This window comes from Thermobia domestica, chromosome 5 (assembly GCF_964235325.1).
Source record: "Thermobia domestica chromosome 5, izTheDome1.hap1.1, whole genome shotgun sequence".
Lineage (NCBI taxonomy): Eukaryota > Metazoa > Arthropoda > Insecta > Zygentoma > Lepismatidae > Thermobia > Thermobia domestica.
In genome coordinates, this window is record NC_137458.1 from 249,220,212 (window position 1) to 249,236,624 (window position 16,413).

The window sequence follows — 16,413 nt, forward strand, 5'->3', positions numbered from 1 at the left end:
TATGACAATCTAAATTCGTTCAAAAGGAAAGACTGAAATTCTCGCCCCGTTATCAAAATTTACACTAGCTCCGGTGTTCTTAGCTAGATCTTTTCTCACAAGATGGTTCCTCTATAGCCTCACAGTTAAGTGAAACTGACATCTCGGTGAGTATCGAAGTTGAAATTACATAAATAATTGAATAATAATAATAATAATAATAATAATAATAATAATAATAATAATAATAATAATAATAATAATGAGTTAATTTATTGAATGCCTCAATTGCTAGTACAATCAGTGATAAAAGAGATTAAAATTGTTTTTTAAATAAACCACCACGATTTTTTTCTGTATTTCTAGAGATTCTCTTTTGTTTACAAATTGATATTTCTTTTTTTTTAACGAAAGAGAAGCCTCGAAAGAGACGAAAGTAACTTCATACAAATCAATGAACAGACGAACACTAATAACTAAATAACTGTGAGAGTTGACAATGACCCAGAAACTCAAAGTAAGGTTACAAACAATGGAAATGAGATTTCTTTGGAGAAATGGAAGAAAAACTTTTATCAGAGATAGAATTTGGATCAAGATGATTGAAGGAAGCTTAAGAATAGACCAACTACAAACGTAGGCGTGACTACAGAGGGACAAGTTCTCTCTAGAACACGGCATCCGAAGTGTTATTGTTCATCTTAGCGCCCTCGAAAACTATGGACTCAACACTAATATCGGTCATTTTCTATTATTTTTATATATCTCCTTGCTCCCTCCCCTAAATTGCAGCGTCACAGTGAAATGATAAAAACCATCCCAGGTCGAACCTCATCTATGTTGAAAGCAGTATTGAATTCAGATTTTTGTACAAGAGGGGCAATAAAAATTTAAGGGGGGTCTCTGTTCTAGATTGCAATAGATTAGCAGGAATATGACGCAACAAAACTCGCGACTTGTTATTGTCTGATTGGTTGCAATAACCAATATATTGCCATTTTTCCTTAACTAACATTGTAAAGCGTTTGTGTGCATCTGTATCTAATTTACAAGTTTTAATTTAACTTCAACTTTATACGAGAACGCGGTTTGTTAATTAGAACAATTAGGTCGGGTCATTGTGACTACTTCAAATTATAAGTCCGTAGCAAAACTCCCTCTCCAAAAATTGTTGTGTGAGTACCTTAGGATTCTGAAACATGTATTTTTTTTTTTTTTTGATAGCTCACATGTTAGTTCCTAAGTGAAGTCTTGACTCGACTACGGTATCTCCCATAGTTTCGGAGCTATGGACCTTTAAAGTTCATTTTTTCATGTTTTCGACAGCCTGTAACTCCGAAAGGAAACGTTTGTGGACCCAGGTTGGTCTATACTTTTTGTCTTATCTTAGTGTCAGGAATCACCTTCCAAACGTGGTCGGTGTTGTTTTGAGGTACATTACTTATCGATATTACAAAATTATTAAAACTTATGAAAATTAAATAAATCATCAATTGAATTCATTTGCGATGTATCCGTTCTTAAAAAATTAACGTTTTTTTTGGCTCTAAAACAAAATGTCTCAGAAATATTTTAATGAATGAAATCTAAAAATCTCCCCTACTCACATGAGACTACTTTTCACCAATTCTAAAACAGTATTTCATTTAAAAAAATGTTTTTAGAGGAAGATAGACATTGTATAAAACTACTTTTTGACATTGATAAGAGTCAAATGGGGTATTTATTAAATAATGTTAACACTTCTAGGTTACAATATACATGACCACTGCATGCATTTTCTGCTCGAGTAACAACAGATTTATGGCCACTGCCCACGAATAAATAGCCAAGGCTGCAGTAAGACAGGTACGCACCTACATTTTATATTTCACAATGTCGTGCCACGCGATGACAGTTCAAGGTATACAATTTCAGAACAACACTCTTATTTAATGATGCTTTTGCTTTGCTACACATTTCATACAGAAACTAACCTTTCCACTCAATGGTCACCTGGTCCAAACATACCAGTTCGTTGTTCCTATATCCTTTCACTGCATTTACATTATATTACACTTGATGAAACATTACTATTAGCAACATTTTTGCATAAATGCAGACTTCAAAACATAAATTCAAATGTTATACATCAGAAAGTGTGTTTACGAAGTTTCTAGATATAGGGGAAATAGTGGTTCGGTAGCAGAGTGCTCTCTCTGGTGTGAGTGGTCACTGATTCAATCCCTATCTGAGTTTGCGGGGGACAACTTTGTTTCCGTGGATTTCCTCAGGGTTCTGGCGTTCTTCCTACATTCCCATTCTATCAATTCTTTTCATACTTATCCACTTTCTTTAAACATGCGTTTCCTTTAGCCTACCGAGCATAAAAGAGGGGTCGTAAGTCTGAAACGTAACATTTAAACGTTTCGTTTAATTTTTACTCCTTAGATACGGAATTTTCAAATACAGTACATACATTTTGCAAACAAAACTACTATTAACGTGGCCTCCGAACCTCGACTAAAGCTTGAGTCCAGGCTAACTGGGAGAAGCACAGCTCATCATTCAAGATAAAGCTTCAAAATATAGGTCGTTTCCTACAACGCCCTAATACTGATCCACCTCCCAAAAGAAACAAAATTTCAAAATTCGCCTTCGTCAAAATAATATCGTATGGAGTAATGGAGACAATACCTACTAGGACGTTGACGGATTGATTTTAGTGACGAACTTTGTCGAGATAATCGTTCTGCCTGTCTATTGCAAGAAAACAGAATTCAAAAATTCATTTTCGGTCATGAGTTATCGTGTGGCTTAACATAAATACGTAAGTATTAACATTTCAATTTTACAAGGTCGCCCCTAGTGTGATTCTAGTAAAGTAGAGAGCTCCTTCGTGGCTAAGCAGTTAGCGTACGCGCCTTTGGCGTGGGAGATCCGAGTTCGATTCCTGGCGGGAGCTTATCTGGTTCGGATTCCACATTAATCAGTAGGTCTACGTCTTATATACCCTCACTGCTGAAAGGGACGTTAAAATCAAGTCAAGCTAATAAAGTAGATCTATAAGTTATTAGCTATTCGGTGCCAGATCTTTCATATTTCAGAGATAAATTATGAGATTGGATAAATGCTTTCCACTTGCTCCAATAGATGGCTACGATTACAACGGTGAACAATTATGGGATCTGTACAATTTTTAAAACAAGCACTTACCACACTATACCCAGGAGTAAAAGTAGATCTGAAAAGGTAGTGGGACGGATGACATCACGCCGTCTCCCATGCCTATCTTTGCCCATTGTATTTTTTTAGGAAGCAGGGGACGCCATAGATATTTTTGGAAGTGAAGGAACCACGTCCTCCCGCGTTCCCCCTCTTTTATTCCTGGCTATATCAAAATTCCGATCTAATTGATCCTACGCTGAGAAAAAAAATGTAGGTGGCGTACTTAAAAGGATAGGTTACATGCTTAATTCCCGTAGTTTTTGAACTTAACGTACAGCAGACGTATAACTGAAAACGCATGTTTTATAATACTTTCTGTATAAGTGTTCCATCCATACGTACTTTCCGTATGAAACAATGTAGGCGGTCAGGATCTCACATACAAATGGATGTATATAACATATAGTTGACGAAGGTAACATAAGTATATGCATGTGTTATAAGGAAAACTGTTAGATATCAGACATCCTGCAACGGCATGATGTAACTCTAAGGGCAGTGAATATGTAGCATACGGATAACGTATGCTCCGTACTAATTTCTATAGTAAGCAAGAGGATACCGTATATTTGTACAATATACCGCTGTCCGGAGAACAGATTTTTCTTTGTGTACTAGAAACGTTACGATATCTAAAAGTATAATCTTCTGAAGCCTGTCTATTTGGAGGAAGGAGAATATCATTAATTTCTCAAAAAGAAAGTTAAATACTTTATTCTGCACTGAAAAGTATTCTTACTGTAGTTCATATTCCTTAATGGAAAGTATTTATATTTTTGCATTTAATCGACAAGCTTATGAAACACCTTTGTTGCTCAATACTTTAGCATAGTGTTATTGCTTTTTAAAGCTAGCTCCCATTATAACTAATAACAGAAAGTCCTATCTGTAGCCATTCCAACTGCATAGAAGAAGACGTGAACATCTTCTCAAGGTAAAATGTGTTGAACGTACACACAGAACTTGAAAATGATAAATTGCATAAAAAAGTAAAATGGTGTTTCTTACATAGCCAACTGCATAAAATAGGACAAAAGCACATCCATATGCAGAATCCATCTTTAGCTATCTTTAGCTTTCTACCTCCATGTTTATGACTTAACCTGATACATAGCAGGTAATTACCAATTGGAACAGTTTCAGTTTGTGTAACTTACGTGCTTACTCTCTTGTTTCATCATTTAGCGCATCGAGGTCATTTGAGTTTTCGTATCACGTTACAATGCAGATGAAATATTATTTGGGTAGTATTTAACTACCTAACTAGAGACCTTTAATGCATTTACAATGTTGATATACAATATATGTTGGACGATCCATAATTAGTCTGTTTATCTTAAAAGCCTGACATACTAAAAATTAATACAAAATTTACAATTTTTCTTTTGCTTGTTTATTCATAAATGAAAGGAGATAATGAAATGCAACTCACCACAATCATAAATAATGTTATTCTACAACAAAATATATGAACCTGAAGAATTTTCAGTGTTGTCATCCATAGAAATTACAGAGTTGCCAGAATAACAAATTCTCCCAAAATCTAAATTAAGGCAGCGACTAGAGGAACGAACTCAACTGCATTTGATTACGTATTCATGTTGTTTTGGTATCCTGTGAACTACTTTTTAAATAATAGGCTAGTTGTATTTAGTTTGTAATAAACAAAATAGTTTTAACATACAGTTATTAAAATTAAAAAAAAAACAATGTTATTTAAAAATGTAGTTCACAGTATACCAAAACAACATGATACGTAATCAAATGCAGTTGAGTTCGTTCCTCTAGTCGCTGCCTTAACTTAGATTTTGAGGGAGATGTTATTCTGGCAACACTGTAATTTCTATGATTGACAACACTGAAAATTCTTCAGGTTCATATTTTCTATTGTAGAATAACACTATCTATGATTGTTATGAGTTGCATTTCATTATCTCCTTTCACTTATGAATAAATAAGCAAAAGAAAAATTGTAAATTTTGTATTATTTTTTAGTATGTCAGGCTCTAGGCCAGCGTTTCCCAACCTTTTTCAGCTTGCGGCACACTACGGGTGTTACTTGGATTCTCGCGGCACACTTATAGATATTATTATTTGTAAATGTAAAACACAGTGGTATTTTTTTCTGTGATTCTTAATCTCCTTCTCAGAGAGGTTTTTCCCCGTGGTAAATCATTATGCTTATTTTTCATTATATTTTAAAAATAGAAAACAATTGCAGTGAAATATAGCACTAGGGTTTTTAAAAATACGCTTTCTTTTTAAAAGCTATATCCAACCTTTTACTAAGAAGGAAGATCAGTAAATAACGAACGAACAAACAAGCCTCTTATACTTTTAAAACACAAATATAGGTAATTTGTCGAAAGGATTGAATTATATTTTAAATTTTCAAGTTACAAAATAATCTGCAACAATAAAGAAGCAATAATGGTCATAACAATGATAACAAATACATTTTTCAACATTAGAAATGTACAGAACAGTAACCCTGTTTAAAATTGTAGATTCATAGTAGAGGTTCATAGTCATATGAAATACAAATATACATTTTTCCCTATGTTTGGCAATTTGATTGCTATAAAATTAATAATTTTGGTTCGATTCCTCGCGGCACACCGGTTGGGAAACGCTGCTCTAGGCTCTTAAATACTAAAGTTATTCTACAGAAGTGTTTACTGAAATTAAAAGTTATATCCGGAAAGTGAAAATGACACCTAAAGTCCATTTGTTTTCTGGGAAATTCTAATTCATTCATGTTTTCTTCAAACAGTTACAAACTGTACCGCGCGTCCAGACAAGTTTTCCTCGTGCGATAATATTCCACTCGTGACGATGTCTGCACGCGAAGATCCCCTAAAGCGTTGCAATCGGATTTACTAATCAAAAGTACAGACAGTGCTTACTTGCACCAGCCGTGTTCACGATTGTTTCTCTCTCTCTCTCTCTTTTCTCTGTAAAGAACCCGTTATTCAAGTAAGTGAACGAAGGCAAGAAACTTTACAATATCTTATATACATATCTCTCACACAGGTCAACTGATAATTATACGCCACCTGGAAAGTTCACCTTCATTTTTACGAGCGCAGATCATTTTGGTTGATTACTGCATGCATTATAAAAGAGTGATGTAATAATGTTAAGTGGTAAGAGGTAACCTTTACCAGGATGTAGTTCACCCTGTACACTTATGAAAGGGAAACTAGATATAATAGATAGAAAACAAACAAGTGTTTGTGCGAGATAGCTTCATTCAGTATATTACTGAATGAGTGGAGTACCTCAGGGATTTCTTCTAAGACCATTATCTTTGCATGTTCATTACGCATGACTTAAGGGAAAACGTACTCAAATTTTCTTCCTGTACCATACACCAACCTTCAAAGTGTTTTGTAAGAGTTTATAAGAATCACGAAAAAGAGTATTTGTGTAAATAGTATAGTAGATTAATTAATATTCGGTACACGGTCATTCACAGTCAATGTGAGGCAACTGATCTTGATATTTTTAAGCTAGTCGATGCACAAAAACTTGAGTTGCTTTTGTTCCATAATCACTAATCAGACTTATTTAATTTTCAACTACTTTTGTTGGTACAGTATAGGGTGAGTCTGAAACGTTGGTTACACGTTTGAAGTAAATGCAGTGTATGCATTGCAGATAAAAATGGTGAATGGCAGTAGCACTTGAAACTTCAGTTTTCTTTCAGGTAGAGTCACATACCCGTAATGCCATTAGTCAAGACCGTAATGAACATGTAACAGCAAGTTAGAGCTACTGCACGGATGATAGGATACGAAAATGATTGTAAGGGTGTAAGACTGGCGAGATGTGTTTTTAAAGTAACATTATTACCACTGACTGTGGGGAAACAAGGAAAAATGTTTTTTACAGCAGGAAACATCCAACAAAGAAAACACCTAGAATGCCTCCAGTAGGACCAATCCAGCAACATTGATAGAAACTGGAGAAGCATTCGCCAATAGCTCGTACATATCGCCCAATAAAGTGCACGTGAGCATGATATCAGTGAATCCAGTATGTCTAATCATCTGGAAAGTGATGACAACCATTCCTTCAAACCAATTCGTTCCCAGAAATTGAACGAGAACGACCCTGAGAAGCGGTTGGAACTATGTGAAATTGATTGAAGGGGAGTGGAAACGATTAACTTTTGTTTAGCAAATCGAACTTTTCTGACGAAGTTATGCTCCACGTGAACGGAAATATTTTTCTACACAACTACCATTATTATATTACAAAGAATTCTCGAATTAATGAAGAAGCATCTTCAAATCGCAGATAGGTCACATTTTATGCAATGACTGAATGACGACGATCTTTAGAAATCTTGCAGGAGACTGTTGTTGATGGTAGGTATTATGAAATCCTTTCTGAACATGTGAAGCCAGTGATGAATATTGTTTATACCAACATGACAATGCACCCGTTCACTATGCCATTGCAGTGAGGAAAACTTTGGGTTGTTATTTGCCAAACAAGTTGTTGTGAAGGAGAGAACTGAAATGATGAGAAACTGAATGTTCCGTTCTAATAGCCTTAGATATTTCGACGTGCACACGTTGGGGAAGTCAAAATTTCTTCACACCTTAGCCTTTCTTTCTTCCCAGAGGTAAATATGTTAATAGTGAAGAATATATCGTACCTACCAGGGGAGGAGAAGTTTGTCCCACTTACTAGTGCAGTGGTTCCCGCGACACATTGGTATGTCGCGCACTCCTATAAGAAGCGTCGTGAAATTTAGAATTTAAAAATCATGAAGCATTTAATAATTATTTAAAATCAAATTTGAGACCAGTCAACGTCTCCAACGGTAGCAACTATGCTCGGTACTACACAGAGTCACTACTTTGTACAAACGTATAGGTTTACATAATAATAATAATAATAATAATAATAATAATAATAATAATAAGCAAGTATGTCACGTTGTCTGGGTTTTCACTAAACAGTATCGTTAGTCAAAAAAGGTTGGGAACCACTGTTCTAATGAGAGGTTTGTAACAGTCATTGGTTCCGCTAACTCACGTGGTACCTCAGCCGCAACCTGCAGTAGGTAGGACTGGGGTTCCCATCGGCATCGACTGCTGGGTTGGAGTCGATCATGGATTGGACTTCGTTAGGTTGTGGGCAGTATGGTATTCAATAGCTGGTGATATCGTGGCGCTTTCTGATATCATTGGGGGAGATTAACGCCCCGACGCCAACCGGCAGACTCTTACTCGACCAGAAATTAACTTGTTGGAGGACCTACCCTTTGTGTATGAAGCGTATCCTGATTATCCACTATCTTCAGATGGGTAGTGATGGGGTAATAACAAGATCAATTATATACGGTAGTAAAGCCTGTGGATGAATCTAAGAGAGGTGCACTGTGTATTCGTCGCCTCAAAACCCAACCGCGAACTGATGTAAACATTATTGCCCGTGGGGTCAGTTGTGGGAAAACGCACCAGGAAACCGCAAAACATCGCTAAACCAAGAAAGCAATTCAGGAAGAAATTTGTGAAATTGAAATGAGAATATATCGTAAAGCCATGATTGACTTTACAAAGCGTTGCCAATTTGTTTGGTTGTAAACAGGAGGAATTTGGGGCAATCAAATGTGCTTGTTGGGTTTTGTTTTGAATTGATAATCTCACTTCCAATAGAAGTAATACTGCCATTATATAATGCGATTAAATGTGGAGATATATTTCAGACTCACACTGTATATTGCGACTGCATGAATTAAGAAATATTTAGTATTAAACTCAATATTGCAGTTTCCAAATAATGCTTGATAGATAAACAGGCAAATTTTATTAACAACTCTGAAATCTAGAGACTAATACTCGTATCTTTTCCTTTAAACTTGAAACATGACTAGAACTGACATAAGCGCATAACCAGGGTTTAGTCAAGGATAAGGGCAGCTCTGTATATACATTATGTCATTTTTTCCTTGTAAACTGGGGTCAAGTTCCAATTTATTCAGTATAAATATTTAACTCAAGGGCGCTTACGAACACCTAACTGCCTAGATTGTCGCTAGATTTATGCGCGCGTGTGTGCGTAATGCAAAAGAGATTCGACTTCGATAAATCCGTCGAACCTCCCAATATATGATTATTATGTGGTAAAATATGACATTATTCTTCCTCCTTCTCCCCAAAAGTCTTTCAAGATCACAATACTCTGAGAATTTCATAGAATTTGCCAGTTTTACGCTTGCAATCTACTAGTATCTATCTAGATTGGGATATCTATTTTTCCAGTGTCGATTGTGAAACAGACTCCTTTATACCGGTATATATTTTGAAATTTCCACCTTCTTACTCGACAATGTACATTTGTAGAATTCTCGATTTATTATTATTGTTGTTGTTTTAGCTGTACGAGACAGTGCTTACTACTTAACTTGGAATTTTGGACACTGCTTAGTTTTGTGTTCTAGGAAAGTCCCTATATCCACGGGTATAGATAGCATATACAGTATATTGACACTTGGCCACGAGGAGGACTAATTATAGTTCTAAACTGTTTGATTATACAATATTATACCTTACGTAATCACATGAAAAATAGAAAAGAAATAATAATAATAATGATAGAAAAAATAGTGGAGAACGATTGATGCTTGAAGTTCGTTTCGCAATAAATTTAAATTTACATTTTACAAGTAGTTAAACAGTATTATTGTATTAGTAACTGCAATAAAAAATGTTATGAGACATAATTTACTTAGTTATCCAGGTAACAATCAAGAGAATTGAGAAATTCGTCTCATTAAAGCAATAAAAATAATGTTAGGGGAAGGCGCTGTACCTTTGACGCAATGCACTTTTGAACACTTCTATGTTTGTCGAGTTTAGGATCATCTATAGGCAATCAATATAATTCGTTAGAAAAGAATACGATAGAAAGCGCCACTGACGTTATTTGTAGTTGAAGTGCAGTGCTGAGTTGTGTTCGTTTCTTCATTTTTCATCTCCATAACAAAGACTTTCTAATGTTTTGTTTCGAGTGTTGAACTCTTCCACTTCAGCATTTTTTTTTAAATAATTATTCCTGCAAATATGTTGAATAATCATTGGTGAGTACAGCAATACCTTTTTAGTTTTGACGTGTGTCTAACGTGTAAGCTAGTGTAGCATTTTCAGCCGTCATGATGACATGTGAACAGTAATTGAAGGTGCGGAAAACCCATTGATCCAGAAGCTATGAATGCAACTGTTACTGTTGTAACTCCCCGAGATAAACGAATCTCGTATTGTGAAGCTTGCAAAATCAACAATGTGAAGTCCTTAAACATGTCACAATGTACGGTACTTAAAATCAGGATCTTCAATACCTTTTCATACAGTGTTAGATAAGATAACAAATAGGATGTTTTTTGAGATTAAAGAAGAAGAATTTGTAGATTAACTGCAAACATGTTCAAAGATCGATTATGGTTTAAGTAAAAAAAAAAAAAAAAAATCTTCAAGAGATGGCTGAGAGGAAGAAATACCCAAGTCAGTGGGATGTTAACGAATTTGCTGATGAGGAATATGTGCGCCTGTTTCTTAAGAGGCATAAACGGGAACTTTCATCGCGGAAACCAGAAACAACTAGCCTTGAAAGATCCACAAGTTTCAATCGTGAAAACGTAAACTGTTTCTGAACAGGCTTATTAAACAATTCAGGATTCCGGAAATATTCTAACCGCCAAGAGAATGAAGCAAGTTGGTGAAGCAACTTACGCCAAACATGAAAAAAAAAAGTGACAATGATAGCAGCAGTAAATGCCATTGGTAGTCACATATCACGTATGCTGACTTTTACCAGAATAAACCTTTAAACATTTTATGCTAATGGATGCACCAAGTGGCACAATTGAAGCTGCAAATCCTAGTACCTACGTGGAGAAATGAAAATTGCTTTCTTTTAGTTTTCAAATAATTTTTTTCTTACTCATACAAAGCCATCTAAAGGTGAATGACTTCCGGGTATTCTGGACAATCACGAATCACATCTTAGTCTACAAGCAAGAGGGATTTGGATAATATGGTTAAAGTCGCAAGATAAAACGGTATTTGGATGATTTAAGATATTATTACCAAGCACTAGATGCATGACATCCAAATGATCCTGGAATTCCATTTGACATTTACGGATGAAATTACAGAGCTTGTTGTCAAAGTGCATAATAGATCATTCAGTACTAATTATATAACAAGAGTACTTAAATTCAAGCTTAATAATCCCATTGGACCTTGGAATTTTCAATGATGAGGATTTCCTATGTCCTTACGTTATTGGTCAATCTCCTCCAGAAGAACCAATTCAAAGCATTTGACGTGAGACAAGTAATTCTATTTAAATAGTCATCCGGAGTGCTCCAAAGAATGGAAGGTACAAATTCATCTGCTACAGAGGGATCTACAAACGTATTGCCATTTTAACTAAGATCTTTACCAGATTCATCTGGATCTACTACTGCAACTGCCATAGCCAATGTTTTACCAGTGCAAATACTACGTTACCCAAAAACGGCAGCGCGAAAGACTAGAATGAGGGAAGAAAACGTGGAAAATCAAGAACAATTAAAAACGTCCCTGAAAAAGAAGCTATGGCAAAGAGAAAATTAGATATACGCAAGAAAGCAGAACGAAAATCTAGGACCTGCAAACAGTTATCCAAATTTCGAATACTTAAAAACATTACTACATTCAGAAGATGATCTTGTAGATATTAAATTACACGATAGTATCTGTGATTAGGACTTCGAAGCGTTGAGGGAAGTTATCCTTAGTACAGAGAAAAGTCTAGAAGAAATGGAGAAATTCAAAGCCTTCTTCTACATCTATTTTTAAAGTTTAAATATAAATGTGTTACAAAGTATATTTTGAACACTATTTGCTTTGTTAAACAATATCGTAGCTACAAAGCGTGAAACAGATAATATATCGAGATAAAGATCTACGATGTTATTAGCATTTAACAAAAAATGTTCGAAGATGATACATAGACTAATTAATAGAACTTATTTTGCTGAACAAAATTATACGTATGAGTGGAAGACTTCATGTGAAGATTTCAAAGAAAAAATACAGAAAAAAATAGTAAACATAAAAGGTAGTAAATAGTAAACTCTTAAACATTAACGTTTGTTCACCTATAATGTTATATATAAAAAAGACAAGATCAATAAATCACATCAAGTTGAACAAAATCACATGCATGAGGATAAATACTCATGTAATTTAAGTTTTAGAAGAAATTGAGAAAAGGGAATTTTTGTGGCGTTAAAAATTGTCGTTCATTTCCAACCTGATGCATTTTTTTTTATTCTGCTGGAATAGGTGATTTACATATTTATGTAATGTATATGAAAATAATATACAGTTAACTAGTAGATTGAGTCTATTGTTGTTTTAATTTCTTCTAACAGTGATACCGGTACACACAATCATTCATAACACTAATACACATAATCCTTACAGTGACGTATATATTCCTAACAGTAAAACGCATACTTATACCACTAATACACATAGTCCTTACAGTGACGTACATATTTTTAACAGTGACACAAATACTCATAACACTGATACAAGTAGTCCTTACAGTGGCGTATATATTCCTAAAAGTGACACACATACTCTAAACACTGATGCACATAGCTCAAAATGACAATCATAGTATTTCTAATTTACGAGTATTTTGTTAGGAACGTGCATTGTAGCTTAATATTTTTGCTCAGGAGATGACACGTACTATCATTATTAATAGCACACGACTAAAGTGAAAGTTTGCAAAGCTGGTTTTGTTCTATTCTTATAAATTTTTAGGTTACATTTTCTGCTCTTTAAGATTTAGAAGCGGAATTACATATATATGTTAGGACAATTAAGCCTAGTCCAAAATCGAATCTACTTCCAAGCAATTCTGTTTTCCTTTGTGAATTATAATATTCATGTCTTCGAGCACTGTGGATATGCGATCAATCCCTTTTATGCTCAATCTGATATCGAATATTTTATAGCTTTAGAAAATTCAAGATTACTAATAAAACTCCAACTGACCAAAACAGTATACGAGTATATATTTTAAAATTATATATTTGTGTTACAGTTTCGGCTATGTAACACGAATATATAATTTTAATAATATATATATATATATATATATACTGCTTTGGTCAGTTGGAGTTTTATTAGTAATCGTGAAATATTTTATAATACATATTCATCTCTAGTTATAGTGTAAGCCTAACCTTCTATCCCGTCTATTTTTGGAAGAATAAAAGTTATACTTTTTCACATTTGAACGAACATGCTACTATAGTAATCCCTCAGTTCTATACCACAAGAGTTAACAACATTAGGTTCGATCAAAACAATGTCATATGTAAGAAATTGTATTTGAACATCATTTAACATGAATATGAATATCTGAAATTGTGTTTGAATCATTTAACTTAACAATTTTTAAGGGCCTTAAAAACTTTTAACAGGAGCAACTTGGGCCTTTTTTTTAAAACTGTTTTCAAAATCTAGAGCGATGGGTATCAGTAGTCAGTAAGTACGCCAGAAATTTTTACTTTGGGGGGTGTTCAAAATAAAAGGGGGGGTGCTCTCAGAATAGTGATATACAATTTTAAACAAACTCAATGAAAACAGTATATTTTGTTACGCAACTATTGCAATACTACAACTACAACAACAACAACAACAACAACAAGTACTACTACTAGTACTTATTATTATTATTATTATTATTATTATTATTATTATTATTATTATTATTAAACTAAGTAATACAGTGAAACCTCTCAAAACGTACATCGGTGGTACCGATTACACAGGCCTGCATTATTTCGGTTGTGTCATGTTTTTCTGCATTGGATGATAGATTCTTATGTAACTTCGTGCGCTTAAACCAAAAATGACCGTAGTTTGATCCCATCCCGTCAGAATTGTTTGCAAATCACCATGTGTCAAAATGTGCCATGCCTAAACCATCACAAATATGACACGTACGGACAGATGTCAGGACATAGTAAATTCTGCCACCTACTTGTTTATAACGAGGGGGCTCAGTGGCAGAGCGTTCACCACCGGTGCTTGGGTCCCTGGTTCGATCCCAGCTCGCGCCGTGTGGACTTTGTGGTAGACAAGCACTGTGCTCGTGGGTTTTCTCGGGGTTCTCCCGTTTCCTCCCACTTTCTTCATTCCACCATTTCATTCATTTCTCATAATCACCGTCTCCTTTAGCCTACCCAGCATAAGGGTGAGACGTAAAACTTAAAGGTTTCATTTTTGTTTACAACAAAAACGATTCGTTGTCAACATAAATTGGCAGATAGTAGCACTTGCATCGTTAAACGAAGTGTAAACTGCAACTGTTATTGCTGGTGCAACCGTTCATACGTATCCTCCGTGATCAAAAGTCGGGTACACAAAGTTACCGTGTTTTTTTGGTTTTATTTTGTGTGTGTGTGTGTGTGTGTGTGTGTGTGTGTGTGTGTGTGTGTGTGTGTGTAAATGGGGTAGCAGAGAGAGAGGAACAATCATTAGAAGCGGGAAGATTATCGATAACGAGCGTAATTGGAACCTTGAGTAAAAAATTTACTCAAAATGCTTCTAATCGAGGCGACGAAAAGTTCTCCTGCCACCTCTAAATATAAAATTAGGCTTGATGAAGCAATATGTGAAAGCCTTACCAAAGGATGATACATGTTTCCAGTACATGTCTACCAAATATCCAGCCTTATCAACCGCAAAACTAAAAGAGGGTGTCTATACGGGTGCGGACATTGGATAACTCTGCCAAGATAGATATTTTGAGCAACACATGGAGATTGCTGAAAAAGAAGCCTAGGTCGCCTTTAAAGACGTAATAACCAAGTTTCTGGGCAACATGAAGAATCCGAATTTCAAGTCTATCGTTGATACTATCCTGTAGAAGTACGAAAAGTTAAGTTGTTCTACTAGTTTGAGGATTCACTTCCTATATTGCCAATTGGACATCTTCCCGGAGAATCTGGGTGCTGTTAGTGGAGAGGTGCGTGAGGGATTCTTTCAGGACGTCCATAAAATGGAAAAGCGTTCCCAAGGATGATGGGATACTACAATGATGACGGACTATTACTGGATGTTGCACCGAGATGAACCCAGAAAAGAGCACGCCCAAAAAAGCGAGAAACACAGCATGATTGGTCTAAAGGGACGTGGACACAATAACTAAACTTGTATTTCTTTTCTATTTTATTATATACTATTTTCTTTCTTTTCTTCCACAATTCTACGTGTTTTTGTATGACAAACCGATTATGTCATTAAGTCGCATATTTGTGATATTTTTCGACATATGCAATATTTGGTACATTGCCATTTAGAAACAATTCTGATGTTATGTATAAACAAAGGGCATTTTTGGATTAAGCGCACCAAGATACATAGGAATCTATCATCAAATGTTGAAAAACAGAACCATCGCAGGCTAGTGTTATTTGTCCCTAAATAAGAGATATCCCTAAAAGGAAGGGTTCTCTCTCATAACACCACACCACACATATTTATGGCATGGAAGAATAAGAAAGTTAGTCCTCTTATGAAGGTGTCCACTATTGAGAGATGGCCGTTAAGAGAAGTTTCACTGCATTAGGAATTAACCTCCACTATTTTACCCAGTAATTACATTTGAATTGATTACATACGAATTATTGCAATTATTTTGCAAAATTCTGCTATTATTCAATTTATTCACCCCCAGCAAGTTTTAGTGGGTGATTTTTTTTTCAAAATATTAATTAGGAAAAAATCCCTCGTCCCATGCTGAAATCACATTCGTTTAGTAATTAATACTGTACATAGTTACAATTTCATTATTTTAATATTCTAACCCTGTTGTTAACGTTAATTGTTGTAATATTATTTGATCTCTTAATCTCCGCTCCTGCCCCTTCCTGGCTACGTTATTGGCTCTGAATATCTTTCATAAGAAAATTATTCATTGATTTAGTTGTTTTTCAGAAATTTTTAGTTTTTCAATTTACAAATATTTTGTATCTTTCTGTTTTGTCTTTTTTAATGTATCCTAATTTTAATAATCCCAGGGCTCATAGTGGTCTGGTCTCTTGTAAATAGTTGGTGACCAAAAATGGCCAAAAGCACATGAAAAAGTGACCAAAATCTCATCATGCCCCTTTCTTCCTTTGTCAATTTCTCCATCACCTCT